The sequence below is a fragment of the Euphorbia lathyris genome, chromosome 5, assembly GCF_963576675.1.
Source record: "Euphorbia lathyris chromosome 5, ddEupLath1.1, whole genome shotgun sequence".
Taxonomy (NCBI): domain Eukaryota; kingdom Viridiplantae; phylum Streptophyta; class Magnoliopsida; order Malpighiales; family Euphorbiaceae; genus Euphorbia; species Euphorbia lathyris.
The window spans coordinates 42,000,586-42,015,450 of NC_088914.1; positions in this window are offsets into that span (position 1 = coordinate 42,000,586).

Genomic DNA, 14,865 nt, shown 5'->3' on the forward strand with positions numbered 1-14,865 from the left:
TTTATATCATTTGTTTTAATAAGATATAGTTTTCAACTGTATAAAGGCAATTACTTTTAAAAACTAAATAAGTCTAATAAAAGGAAATCCCTAAGTTTATTTAAAGTGATTATAAAGTGTTCATACAAGTATGAAGTGAGACAAAACATTATAATAAACTAATAAACTTAAAACCACCCTAAGTCAAGTAATATGTTTTGAATAGGGATTGACATAATACTGTAGAGACTTGCATGTAACAATGTTTTATATCGAGACAAAGAGCTGATCTCACAAGCTTCAGATATGTGGATATCTGGGTAGTTACATGGATCCAATGAAGGAGTTCATTAGGATTGGGGACCCGACTTGAGATAACAGGATGGATGGATTTATCATGTGTCACATGTTCATCACATTGGTATTAATAGGTATAAGTAATCCTCAGACTCAAAGGAATGTTAATTAGTGATTCTGGATTATGGAATGTGATACTTTGACTTTGTTCAAACATGATCCATAAAAGAGATGACTTTAGGGTGTGTGCGGGCAAGCGTTGGGTATCATAGGAAGTAATTGTAGAATAGTTAACATTGGATTGAGCATTTACAACTCCTGATAAATAGGAGATATGTCCAAGGATCGCTTGTGGAAGACGTGACTCTAAATCCTTGCAAGGTGATAGCTTAAGAATTGAAATAAAACGAACGTCTCGCTATATGTGACTTGACATAATCCATAGTCATAAGATTCAGTTCAAGGATGTAGTTGACAAAGGATCGAATTACACTGTAATAATACGGAAAGGTCAATGACAGAATCAACCGGTCTTCTTATAGCTCTAGGGAAATGTTTACGGTTCTGCAATTCACAGTCCATGCACTCATTCCGTTATACAAAGACTAAATGTAATTTTGGGAAATTAAATTAATGGTTGTATACGGCTAGTAGCAATAAGAACTTAAAGGGTCACACATAAGACTTAGAACCAAAAAGAGGAATGGATAGTAATTAATAGATGGAAGCCCAATATAGTCCATTAAAGCCCAAATAATGAGGGGGGCGAAATACATGTATTGAATACATGTGGGAATTAATTTATTTTAGACAATTATGATTAGATTATAATTGTGGTTAAATTAATTATGGGATAATTAAGTTAGAAGGTTTAAAGTGGTTAAATTGTTTCTAATTATTATTCTATCAAACAAATGTTATCTTTATATTTAGATATAACTAGAGATAATATTTATGGAGTATTTATTTAGAATAAAAACTCTAAAGAAGTAACCTAATAACTGTAGATAATATTTATGGAGTATTTATTTAGAATGAAACTCTAAAGAAATAACTTAATTTTATCTAACTAGGGTTTAGATACAAGAGGCTATTTATATCCCCCTTATAGGTGAATTTTGGTGAACTCTAATCCAGGAGAGAGTGAGAATTTCGAACCCTACTGTAGAGGAAGAAATTGCTCCGCTTGCTTCCATCCAATTAACTCTATCTCTTCCTTTTTCTCTTTGATCTTGTGTTGATTTATTAGAGGCAATCTTTATTGATTGTTATCCTCTTGGTTGAGATTCTAATCGTTTGATTGTTTGTTTTGTTTGTGTTCATGGAACCCGAGACTAAGAGTTATGGGCACTTCATTTGCAACTGTAGATAGATCATCAATAAAGGTATTTCGTTCTATCCCTCTTTATATGAAATAACGATTAACAGATCTTGAAAAAAGGGAAATAGATAAAATAGGTACAAAAAATTATATTTCCGATGCGCATGTGTTTGCCTATTTCCCTTCAAAAAATTCTAAAATGTATGCTTATGCCCCCAATTTTCTTAACCTCATACAATATCTAACTTCACCTAGTCTTAAGCTTACCTAAATGTGAATTTCTATGTTAAATTCCTAAGCTATAAACTTGAAAAATTCATAGTAATTAATCTGTTAACAAAAAGTCAAGAATTAATCTTTCTCAAAATAATATATAGAACGTGGTAAAAATAATTTCGGCTGGGAATACCTTCATTGGAGAAACTCGTCAGTCACCGGAGTGTCGTTGGTGTGAATCCTGACTGCTGGAACTCTCCTTGCGGACACGAGTTCAATGGTGGTGGTTTCGTAGCTTAACTCCTTACGGTTTATCTGAATCGAGCCTTTGAAGGTTGAAATCCATAATACCCAAAACTTGAAGTTCAGCTCTAAATTTCAGAAATTGATAGATGTTTTGGCTTGGTTGAGAGGGATTAGTAAGTGCAAAGTGAATAATAAATAATTGTGAGGAAGATTGATGGAGAAAATGATGAAATATGTGTTGGTCCCGTGTGATTAGTTCCAATGGGGGGTTAGGAACTAATATAACTTTTTCGCTTAATTATGCTGACTTAAGATAATTCTTTAATTACTTTAACTTAGTTCAGGTCAGCACGGCCGAGAAGTGTAAGACAGCTTTAGTCAGATACTAACTAGAACTGTTTTACTTGCGAGTTGGGAAATGACACTTTTGTGGTCAGCTTCCAACTCAGCACTCTGATTTACTCAGTGTCAGCTTAAACAATTTATATACTGAGTAAATATAGCAAGCAACACATACAGATATATATTGAGAGAGAGTTAGAAATTACTCAGCACGACTTATCTTGGTTCGGCCTCTCCGCCTACGTCCAGTCCCCAGAATCCCTCCGGGCTTTTTCAATCCAATACTGAGCTCTTTAAAGGTAGAGCACAAACCGTTTACAAGGCAGTTGAATATGCAAGAGTACCTTCCTCTATTCGTCTACTCAACTCCTACTAAGTGCTATAACCCAACACCTAGATTTCTCTACCGCTGAGTACTAAAACCGAGTACTCAGCACAACTCTCTCAATTTTACAATTGATACAAACTTGTTCTTTTTCAGACAAAGAACACTTTAGATGATTACAAAATCAATCTAGCTTTTACACAAGAATGGAAATTTGGTGTAAGATCTTTTTCTTGTTTTGATGTGCTTTGTATGTATGCTCTTTTTCACTTTTATTTTCGGCAAAGGATCCAAGAAGTGTACTTGTCCTTTTATAGATGAAATCTGAAGATACAATCATTTGAATTCGGATCTATCCGTTGAATTCAAACGGTTCTTTGCTTGTGTCATTGTTCTGGTCAGCTTCAGATTTGCAGGCCAATCCTGTCATCTGAATTCCGCAGTCGTCAGGCTTGTCTTTTTCCCGCAGGTGTGTCTTCTAGTGCCAGTTCGTCTTTTAGCTAACGGACAGTTGACCCATGGATCTCGAAATTAACTCTATGCATAATTATGAGGTTTTGATTATTGGTGCAGACAGTTGTCGGATCCTGTCTTTTAACAAACGGATCATTCGTGTTGTCCTGACGAACACTTAGCTTGACTGTATTGACGTTGCTTTTGTTCCATGTTTCTGAGTCGTATTTTTACTCAGCTTCCGTGGTCAGCTTTGTCCACAAGCATTAGCTTAAAGGAAGACTTTCTTTCGTTGATACTGAGTTTCGTTCCACTCAGCTTCTTTGGTCAGCTTCATCTTTGAGTATTTGTTCTGAAGATGACTTTTCTTCTATTATGTTGAGTTGCACTCCACTCAGCTTGAGTGTGTTCTCATGCTGACTTCGTCTTGTCTTACTTTTTTATTCTGTTTTGATTTATATTTATACTCAACATTGAACAAACATATTAGTACAATTAAATCAAAGCACTTAAATTTAATTGACCCTTAATCATGGATTAATTTAAATAATTTTGTCAAATCAAAATCATGTGGAAAAGTGTTTCAACAATATGATGGTAGTGATGTAAGAGAGGAAAGAAAGAGCTAGATGAATGATGAGTGGAAGAGAAATGAGAAATGATAAAATGGGGAGTCAAGGTGAAGTGTAGGAGATGCTGCCTCCTCTCTTTTTTTTACTCTCAAATTTTTATTTATTTACATTAAGAGCCCAGATGTTATAAATCATCCCACTCAAAAAGAAACTCTTCACCACCTCAAAAACATACGGACCCACAACGTCCCAAAAAGCCTGAAAGAAAATGCCAGTAAACCCATCTGGACCAGAGCAGCTAGAACCATCCATTGCAAAAACTGCCTTACGAACTTCTAAATAATCTAGACAACGAACCAGCAGGTCATTATCAACGTCCGACACTAGCCACGACACCACCTCATAAACAAGCTGAAAATTACATGGAGTTCCCATGTCATTCCGAAACAAATTGGAGTAAAACTCCGCAATATGCGAGCCAATCTGCTGCGAATTAGTAACCAACTGATCCTCTATTCGAAGAATAGATATACCTTAGACTGCAGAATGAATTCACGCCATTCAATGAAAAAATGCATTGTTTCGATCCCCGTCCTTCAACCACTTCACATGGCTTTTTTTCCGGTAGGAAAACCTCTTTCATACGAAGCACGTTATCAAGACTTGTGTGTGCCTCCATTTCCTCATGATGAAGATCATTCGAGAAACCATAACCCAAAATTGATTCCTACACTCTAGCCAAATTCGCCTCAACAACCGAGATGGCCATGTCAATTTTCCAAACGTTTCTTTATTCCAGCTCCTAAGTATCTGATGAAGACGCTGTAGCTTATCATAAAAACTTTGCATTGGAGGCAGACGAGGATGAACCCCATGCTAGAAACCTGCAACCACCTCCCAAAGTCCCGGAAGAAGAACCCACATAGCCTGAAAATGAAAACGTGAAAGCTTTTGTGGCCCATTAGAAAAACTAAAAATCAAAGGACAATGATCATAGTGATGCCGCGGAAGAGCAGTGCAACTAGAAGAACTCCAAAAATTCGAAAAATCTAAAGATAATAAAACTCTGTTAAGATAAGATTCAACTCTCCTGGAACCAGACCTACCATTTGTCCATGTGAAGAAAGCCCCATAGGTAGAAAAATCAATAAGCATCCCATTATCTACAAAGCTGCAAAAATCCCTACAGGGCCTCGAAGTAGGTGCTCTTCCTAACTTCTCATGAGATCCCAAAACACTATCGAACATAGAGGCACGACGATTAGCCCAAACACTCCCATACACAAAGCAAATATAGGTACCAGAAGTCTGCAAATGCCGTAAAACATAATGCTCATTTCTGAAACTGCCCGAAATAGAACGAAATTGAGCCGAAGAAAAGACCCAACGGGTCGGCGTACTCCTACAATTCACAGCAATCGGAAATAAGCCCAAACTTCTCCAAAAAAACCTCACTTATCGAAGCAAAATCCACCATCGGTTCAGCAAGACAAAGCAAATCCGGCTGATGTAACGAACACAAACGAAAAAGACAATTCTGGGTGTCACTGTTGAGAATACCCCTGGAATTCCAATAGAGAATAATCATTTAAAATGAACAGGAGTTTTGATAGCTCATTTAGCACGAGATGGTAGGTTCTCTATGGAAGTCATAATACGTTCTCTGCGCTTAAACTTTCTATTACTAACAATACTCCAACTATTATCATCCTCTTCCGCCAGATCAACCCATGATTTTGTGCCATGAGATGACGGCTCAAAGGCCTCCCTCACTTTCATAACTATCCTTTTTCCTGTCTTGCGGGCTGCCAGGCAAAGGCAAAACCGTCTCCTCCACCCGTTGTCTAACTGTCAAACTAGGGTCTCCAACTTCTAAACCAAGATCATTAAGCAGCCGTTCAATAGCCTGCTGAATCGGCACATTAGCATGCACCTGCTGGTTCATTCTAAGAGGAGTTTTCTCAATCAACTTCTGCCAATTATTAGTAGACACCTCTAGAGGTTTCTCAGACTTCCTCCCTTCAGACGACCTTTTATTTTTGCTACAATCATAAGCCATGTACCCAATATTGAAGCAGACCTTGCAAAAACTCGGCAACCGTTCAAACACAATGTCAATCCATATATGCTTCCCTACTCTTTCAATTCCTAGCTTAACCGGAAGCTCAGAGTTCAAATCCACATCAACCAATAACCTAGCATAATGCCCACGATCTCCCTCAAGGGTTGCCTTATCTAATCTAATAAGACCACCTATGCTAGTAGCTATATCAGACAATATTTGAGGATCCCAATATTCCCACGGAAGTGAATACAAACCTACCCAAACCTGAGCATTGGTAGACTTTTCCATATACGGATCAAAATTAGGCACCCATGGCAATAAACGAAACGTACCCGGCTTAACATTGACTATCCCTTTCGAAAACACCTAGTTTCTAGCTTCCTGAGAGCTTAAAGCAACATTAAAAAAAGCCTCGACCTATGGAAATCAATCTCCAATGGCCCTGCAATCCCTAAATTTTCGATAAAGCCTCCTTAAGAGCCAAAACTTTCCACGGAGAATCCCTTTTGCTGAGAATTAATCTGCCGATAAGAGAAGATGAACAAAGCTCAGCCCGTCTGTCAAACGCCTCACGGGAGATCCTAATCGATTTCAAACCTCCAATCTCTGAAATAATAGTAAAGGAGAAAAGAACCTTTTCCATATTACCCAAAAGCACATGAGCATACGAAAAAAACCCGACCACCAGGAGGAGCATCCGAATTCCTCAACAGCAAACCAGAATCAACAACTGACGAGCTCTTTCCTAAACGAGGAACTTTTCTTGAAGATGCCCTAGCCGCCGTCCCTGCCACCGTCTCCCTGCTGCCCTTGCTGCCGTTTACTGGCAATGGTAGTTCTGATTCCTCCCTTTTTGGATTACTTGGATAATTTTTTCAGTAATGGGTTCTCTTCAATCCAAATGCTCAGGATGCGATCCGCGACAGGCCCCGACACGTTTATTTTCTGTTTTTAATTTTTCAAAATAGTTTGGTTATTCAGATAACTAAATTTTTTATATATATATAATTAATTAATCAACATGATTTAATCATTGTTTATTTTAAAATTGTATAGATTGAATTGAGTTGTTTAGTTAACGATATTTTGATACGGTTAATTAGACGAATATATCGAATATAATTAAGTTGTTTAATTAACGATATTTTGATACGGCTTATTTTACCATAAACCGCTTAATTTGTTTAATTAGTATATGGAATATAATTATTAAGCACAAAACCGGTTTACAAAATCAAATTAAAACATACATAATTACCATATCCTTTTAATAATTATAACAATTATAATTTTTAAAACTAATATGGGCTGATTAATTATATTCGATATATTCGTCTAGTTAACCGTATCAAAATATCGTGAATTAGACAACTCAATTCAATCTATACAATTTTAAAATAAACAACGATTAAATCATGTGGATTAATTAATTATATATATAAAAAAATTAATTTTCTGAAAAACCAAAATATTTTGAAAAATTAAAAACAGAAAATAAACATGACGGGACCCGTCACGGATGTTGCTGCCAAAGGGTAGCAACATGTCGCCCAGAAAAGCATCGCAGCAACTCAAAAGAGCTGCTGCTTCACAAGTGCTGCCAACATAAAACTTCGTTTTTTTTAAATTAAAACTTTAATTTAATTTATATATATATTTATAAAATCTAATTTATATTTATATATATAATCTTTTCCAAATACATATCAATAATTAATCGATTCTAACTGTTTTGTTTAGATCGTTAACAAAATCAAAATTTTCAAAGATTAATTTAATTAACTCTTTTAACGATTCAAACAATTAAATCTTTAATCCACAAAATATTGTTTTAATCAACCGTTTAATTTTACAAACACATTTGTTAATTAATCGAATCATAAAACTTTTTAATCTCGTCTTAACCGTTTAATATTTTCATATATGAAATAACGGATTTAACGCTCGCTTTGATACCACTGAAGGGAAATTATACAAGCCTAGGAACTATAAAATTTTATCTATTTTATCTATTTCTCTTTCCCAAGATCTGTTAATCGTTATTTCATATAAAGAGTGATTAAACAAATGTATATTGGTTAATGAACTATCTACCATTGCAAACGAAGTGCCTACGTGGATGGCACATCAATCACGAACACAATAAAAAACCAAAATCAAAAGTTAGTAATAAACCAAATAGCAATCAAGTATAGATTGCCTCTAACGGTATCCACTCGAATTAAGAAATGGATGGAACGGAGTAAATAATTTAGTCGAATGAGAGATAAGAAGAAATCATATTTCTAATATTGCATTGACCGAAATTTACATGGTAGGAGGGTCTATTTATAGTGTTCACTTAATTGAATTTGAATTCAATTAGGTTTAGTAAATTAAATTAGAATCCTAACCAACTTATGGATTCTATTTAGATAATAATTGTATTTATCAAACATTATCTTATATCTAATCTAATATATATATTTAATAAATATTATCCTAATCTTATTAGGATAATTAATTAGGTTATGATAATAATAAAGATATATAATCACATTATACTATTTAACTAATATTATCTCTTTAATTGATTTAACCATAAAAATAACCTAATTATATTTATCTAAATCAATCAATCAAATAACCCTAATTATATACTATATATTTCGGTCCCTTTATGTCTCACTCTTAAATTACTATTTTGTCCTTCAGTCTTAATTCTATGTGTGACCCATTAGGTTCTTACCGCAACTAGTCTATATGTTTATTTAAATTAATTTAACCAAACTAATTTAATCCTAAACATATAAATGAATGAGTGCGCATACTGTTTTTATCAGAATCGTCACATTCCCCTAGAGCAATAAGAAGTCAGGTTGATTCTGACGTTCACCTTTCAGCATTAGGTCTAGTATAATTCGATCTTTCATCAGCTATATCCTTAGACGAATCCGTAACTATGGATTATGTCATGTTACATATAATGAAATGTTTATTTTACTTGTTCATGTAGAATTAACTCTGAATAGATATGTTAAGTGAAATTTCCATTTCTAATCTTAACCCCATGACCATGCAACGGTTTCAACCAATTCTCCCACAAGAGGCCCATGGATATATCTCTTATCTATCAGGAGTGACAAATGCTCAATCTAATATTAACTATCCTGCAATTATTTTATGTGATACCCAACCCTGCTCTCACACACCCCAGGGCCCCCCTGTAGCGGATCATGCTCGCACAGAATGAAATCATCACACTCCATAATCCAGAATCACTAATTAATGTTTATTTGAGTATGAGGATTACTCATACCTACTAATACCATTTGAGATGAAATAGGTGACACTAGATAAATCCACACATCCTGTTATCTCAAGTCGAGTCCCCAATCCTAATAAACTCCTTCACCGGATCCATGTAACTATCTAGATATCTCCATATCTAAAGCTTGTGAGATCAGCTCTCTGTTCACAACAGAAAACATTATTACATGCAAGTCTCGATAGCATTATGTTAATCCCTATAAACACATTACTTGACTTGGGGTTGTTTTAAGTTTATCAGTTTTATTATAAAGTTATGTCTCACTTCATGCTTGTATAAACACTTTATGATTATTTAAATAAACTTTGGGGTTTCTTTTATTTAAATTGATTAGTTCTGATAAAAGATAAATGCCTTTATATACTTAAACTTAGTATATCTTATAAAAAAACGATAATGAACAATTCATTTACAACTAATTTATATCCTACAACAATTGACTATAGGACACTAAACTCCAACATCTCCCACTTGGACTAATACTTATTTGCTGAAATTAAAATAAAACTATCCTAAAAACCGTACCAAAAGTAGGGGTTTTTTACCCCTATCAAATTTTCGGGAACATATAAATTTAGATGACATATAGGCTCACAACATGTCATCTCTTTAGAGTTAGGTTCGCGATTTAAAAGATTTAAGGGTCCAGTAGACTTGTCTTTTATTAAAATAGCATATATAATCTAAGTCAATTTCCATTTAAATTATTATTTTACGAACGAAAGCGATAAATAAATACGGAAAAGATAAAAATAGATTACATCACAATTGAATGACATAAATAGCCCTAATACATCATTTCTAGTCCTAAATAAACTATTAAACCTGCAAAACTGATAAACATTAGCCGCGGGACATTGAGACCCGTCTTTCGGATTAAATTACGACGTTGGACTCTACTAAATAGGACCCATACAAAGCCTAATCAATATAACACAACAACATGCAATTTTATCCACAACCTAATTTATAGTTCTAACCAGTTGAATATTTTGGAAAAGACTAAAATACCCTTTATACCTGAACTGGATTTTAATTCCATAAATTACATAAAAAATACATAAAAATGCTAAATAAACATAAATTTACCGAAAACATGAAATCCTACTCTACCCGAACTAAAACAAAGGGTTTGCCTGTGTGACTCTATCGCCAATCTGCTACATACGTAGCCGATCGAAAATAGGGGTAGCCGATCGGCTTCTTATCGCAGACAACAAACAGCGAAAGCAACAATGGAAGAAACCCAAAAACGCGATTTAAAATAAATAAACAGATTGCAAACTAAAAGGGAAGGCTTTAAAAACCCTTCAGAATGTACCTTTAGAGCTGAAATCCAATTTTGTATACGGCAGACCTGCAAGCATGAAATCCTGAGACTCGAACAGCAACCCAAACCCGATGAATTGATAATCAAAAGGATCCCAGAAGGTAAAAAAAATTTGATTCCAAATTACTTAGAACCCAGTTGTAGCAGAAATAGAAAGATTATAAACCGAAAAATAGTTTTTAAAAGTTTTACAGTAACTTCAGAAACACGAGATATAGTTAATGGATTGTAGTGAATCTGATTCTAACTGTATTAACCCGTATATGCGTTTGTATATGGTGTTTAATTCTCTAAATTGCAATCAAACTCAATCAAAACCTCTGTTTTTCTTAACTTTCTCCTTTTGTAACTTTTTCTCAAAAAAAACGTCTTTCCCTGTACCTGGCAGTTTCTGCCATTTTGTTCAAAATTTGGGCAAAAAACTGCCATCATTTCGAGTTTACAACTGCTGAAAAACCGTCACACGTAGCCGATTGGCAACATGATGACCAATCGGCGACGGCAGTAGCCGATCGGCTACTGACGTGGCAGATACAATGTTTTGTCTTTTAAAAACGAATAAAGCTAAACCGAATTGGTTTTGTAAAATAAGAGATAAGGTTTGGGTCTTGTCTCGAGTTCCTATTCAACGCAACATAGAGTCCACCTACATAAACCGTACGCAGGTAATATAATCTCATCATTAGGGTCGGAAAAAGTCCGTGCTTACAACTATCATCTAGAAAGTATCTAATATCAGCAAGTTTATCACTTTCATCTTCTGTTTAACACTTTTATCTTTTTGTTATATATCTTTATTAATGAATAAAGATCACAAAGTTCATTAACCATTTCTTCTCGAAGTTCAAAAGAGGGACTTCCCTCAGTACTCTGACCGGGTTCCTTGTCTTCAGTAATATTGGATGACCCAGCTTTCTCAAAGGCTCTGTGTTCTTCAGTCTCAATAACCATTAGCACTTGTTAGCAACTTTAAAGGCTTTATTCTCGGAGGATGATGATTCCTCACCATCGCTCCATGTGGCTACTATGGCCTTCTTGCCACCATGTCTTTCTCCTTCTTGCGGTTTGGGTAGTTAGTCTTTATGTGCCCTGGTCGATGACATTCAAAGTACGTGATAACCCAAGGCTTGAAGGATAACTCAAATTTTGGCAGCTTCAGAGCCCATTCTTCTAGCCTTCCCGATGTTTCTAGACGTTAGAGGATTTTTTAAAAAGGCATATCGGTATATACCATGATGGGATTGTTGAAACACCTTTCCACAAGATTTTGATTTGACAAAATCATTTAAGTTTAATCCATGATTAAGAGACAATTAAATTTAAGTGCTTTAATTTAATTGTACTAATCCGTTTGTTCAATATTGAGCATAAATATAAATGCAAAAAAAGAAATAAAGATTAAGACAGGGCAAAGTCAGCATGAGAACACAGCACAAGCTGAGTGAAGAACAACTCAGCATAAGAGAAGATAAGTCATCTTCAGAATAATAGCTTCAGAATAAAGCTAATCAAATAAGCTAAGAAAAGCGAAGCTCAGCACAGAAGAAGTCTACTCCAAGAAATAGATTCTACAGAACGAAGCTGACCATGGAAGCTGAGTAGAAAAGGAACTCAGTATGAGTATTGGTGAAAATCAAAGACAATGTTTATCGAAGTAAAGCTGAGTGATCTTCAGGACATCATGAATGATCCGTTGGCTAAAAAACAAATTCGATAACTATCTGCACCAATAATAGAAGCCTTGAATTACGCAAAAGCCAAATTCCAAGATGCATGGGTCAACTGTTCGATGCTATAAGACAAACCGCCGCAAGAGGACAAAGTTTGTAGGAAGAAGACAAGTCTGACATCTGAAGAATTCAGAAGACAAGATTGGCCTGCACATTTGAAGCTAACCAGAGATTTGTCCCCCCAAAAGAGCCGTTTTGGACCCAACGGACAAATCAATTTCAAATGATTTGTTCCTCACATTTCAACTATAAAAGGGACAAAGATATCATTTGGAACATTGCCGATTTACAGAAAATTACAAGTGAGAAAGATACAAATTCAAAAGCACTCAAAACAAAAGAGAAAGCTTACACCAATCTTCTATTCTTTGTGTAAATGCTAGATTGATTGTCTGTAATCATCTAAAGTGTTCTTTATCTTAAAAGGAACAAGTTTGTGATCAATTGTAATATTGAGAGTGTGTATGTGCTGAGTACTTGGTATTAAGTACTTAGTGGTAGAGAAATCTAAGTGCTGGGTTGTAGCGCTTAGTAGGAGTTGAGTAGACGAATAAAGGAAGGTACTGGACGTAGGCGGAGAGGCCGAACCAGGATAAGTGATACTGAGTAATTTCTAACTCTCTCAAATATATATATATATATATATATATATATATGTGTGTGTGTGTGTGTGTGTGTGTGTGCTTGTGTTGCTTGTTATATTTACTCAGCATATAAACTGTTAGAAGCTGACACTGAGTAAATTGGAGTGCTGAGTTGGAAGCTGACCACACAAGTGTCAATTCCCAACTCTCAAGTAAAACAGTCTTAGTCAGCATCTGACTAAAGCTGTCTTACATTAAATTCGGCCAAGCTGACCAAAGCTGAGTGAATAAACTCACCAAAATTATTAAGTCAGCAAGATTAATTAGTTAAAAAGTCATATTAGTTTCTAACCCCCCCCCCTTGGAACTAATCACACGGGACCAACAGGGATGGCTTTGAAAATATTGTCGAAGCTTTTGTGTTATGATTACTACAGTAAATGACAATTTTTCTAATTTGGGGCAGCGTGTCTCTACATCCCTAAGTACCCTGCTGGTGTAGTATACTAGGAATTTCTCCTTTTTTTCTTCCCAAACCAGAACTATTCCTATGGATTCGTTTACGACATTAATGTATAGAAAGAGGGATCCGCCTGCTACTAGCCTACTTAGTAGGGATGGGGTGGATAGTAAACATTTCATGTTGTCAAAAGATTTCTGGCCTTCTTCTGTCCATTGGAAGTCATTCACCTTTTTTAAGCTTTTATAAAAATGGCAAACATCTTTTTGTAGAGCAAGAGATAAAACTACCTAAGCCATTAATCTTACCGTTCAGCTTATGGACGTCATTAAGTTTCTTGGGTGGCTCCATTTTAATTATCGTTTGGATTTTGTCGGGGTTAGCCTTGATTGCTCTTTGGGAAATCATGAACCCTAGGAATTTTCTGAGTCTACCCTAAAAGTACACTTTTTAGATTGAGCTTCAAGTTGCACGACTTAAGGGTGTTGAAGACCAACTGAAGATCCTAAGAATGCTTCTCCTTTGTATGACTTTTAATGATCATGTCATTGACATACACCTCTACATTGCCTCTAATAAGATCTTTGAAAATCTCATCCACTAGCCTCTGGTATGTTGCCCCTATATTCTTTAGATCAAAATGCATTACTTATAACAGTACATACCTTCATGGGTGATGAAGCTGGTTTTCTCTTTGTCTTTAGGGTTCATAGGGATATGGTGGTAGCCATGAGCTGCGTCGCAGAAGGAGTAGATGGCGTAACTAGTTGTGGAGCTAGAAATAGTTCAAACAATTATTGTAGCAAATTGTGATGTAGTTGAAAATAGAAATTATAAGAAAATACACAAATATATATATATATATATATATATATATATATATATATATTCTTTTTCTGTAGAAAGAAAACTTAAATGTTATTAGCGTTGAAAAAAAAATTGATACCTAAATTTTTGAGTAATCCTCAATTTTTGAAAATAAATAAAAGGCTAAGGCCATCTCCAAGGGCTCTCTAAATATAGAGAGTTCTTGGAAAATCCAGTTCTAATGGAGCTAGATAAGCTTGCGGCAAAGATGCTGCAAGCTTGATGGTACTGCATATATGCAGTATCATCCCACCTTGCTACATTTTTGCAGCAAGGTAACTATTGATTTTTTTTATTATTTTTTCAATTTTTTAATTTAAAAATATTATATAGTTTGGTTTTTTAATTTAGATGTTTTTTAATGTAATATATTTTTTAACTTATATGTTATTTATTTTTTAAATTTAGTTTTATTTGATTTTTATGTATATTTTTAACATTTGAACAAATTTTGACTTTATTCAATTCTTCTATTTATTATTAAAAATTATAATAGTATTTATATTATTATTATTAATTTATAAGTATATTTTGATTAATAATAAAAAGAATGTAAAGTGAAATAGAAAGGATGGTTGGAGAGGATTCAGATTGTCTCTTGTTGGATTAAAACAGGAGATATTATGTTATCTAATCCAAGCCCTTCATTCAGTATGAAGGGCTAAGATTAAAACTTTATTATAATATGATATTAGTATTTATTTATTCTCTCTCTTTTTTCTATTTTACTCTTCATTCTTTTTTGTCATCTCTCTTCTCTTTCTAGTT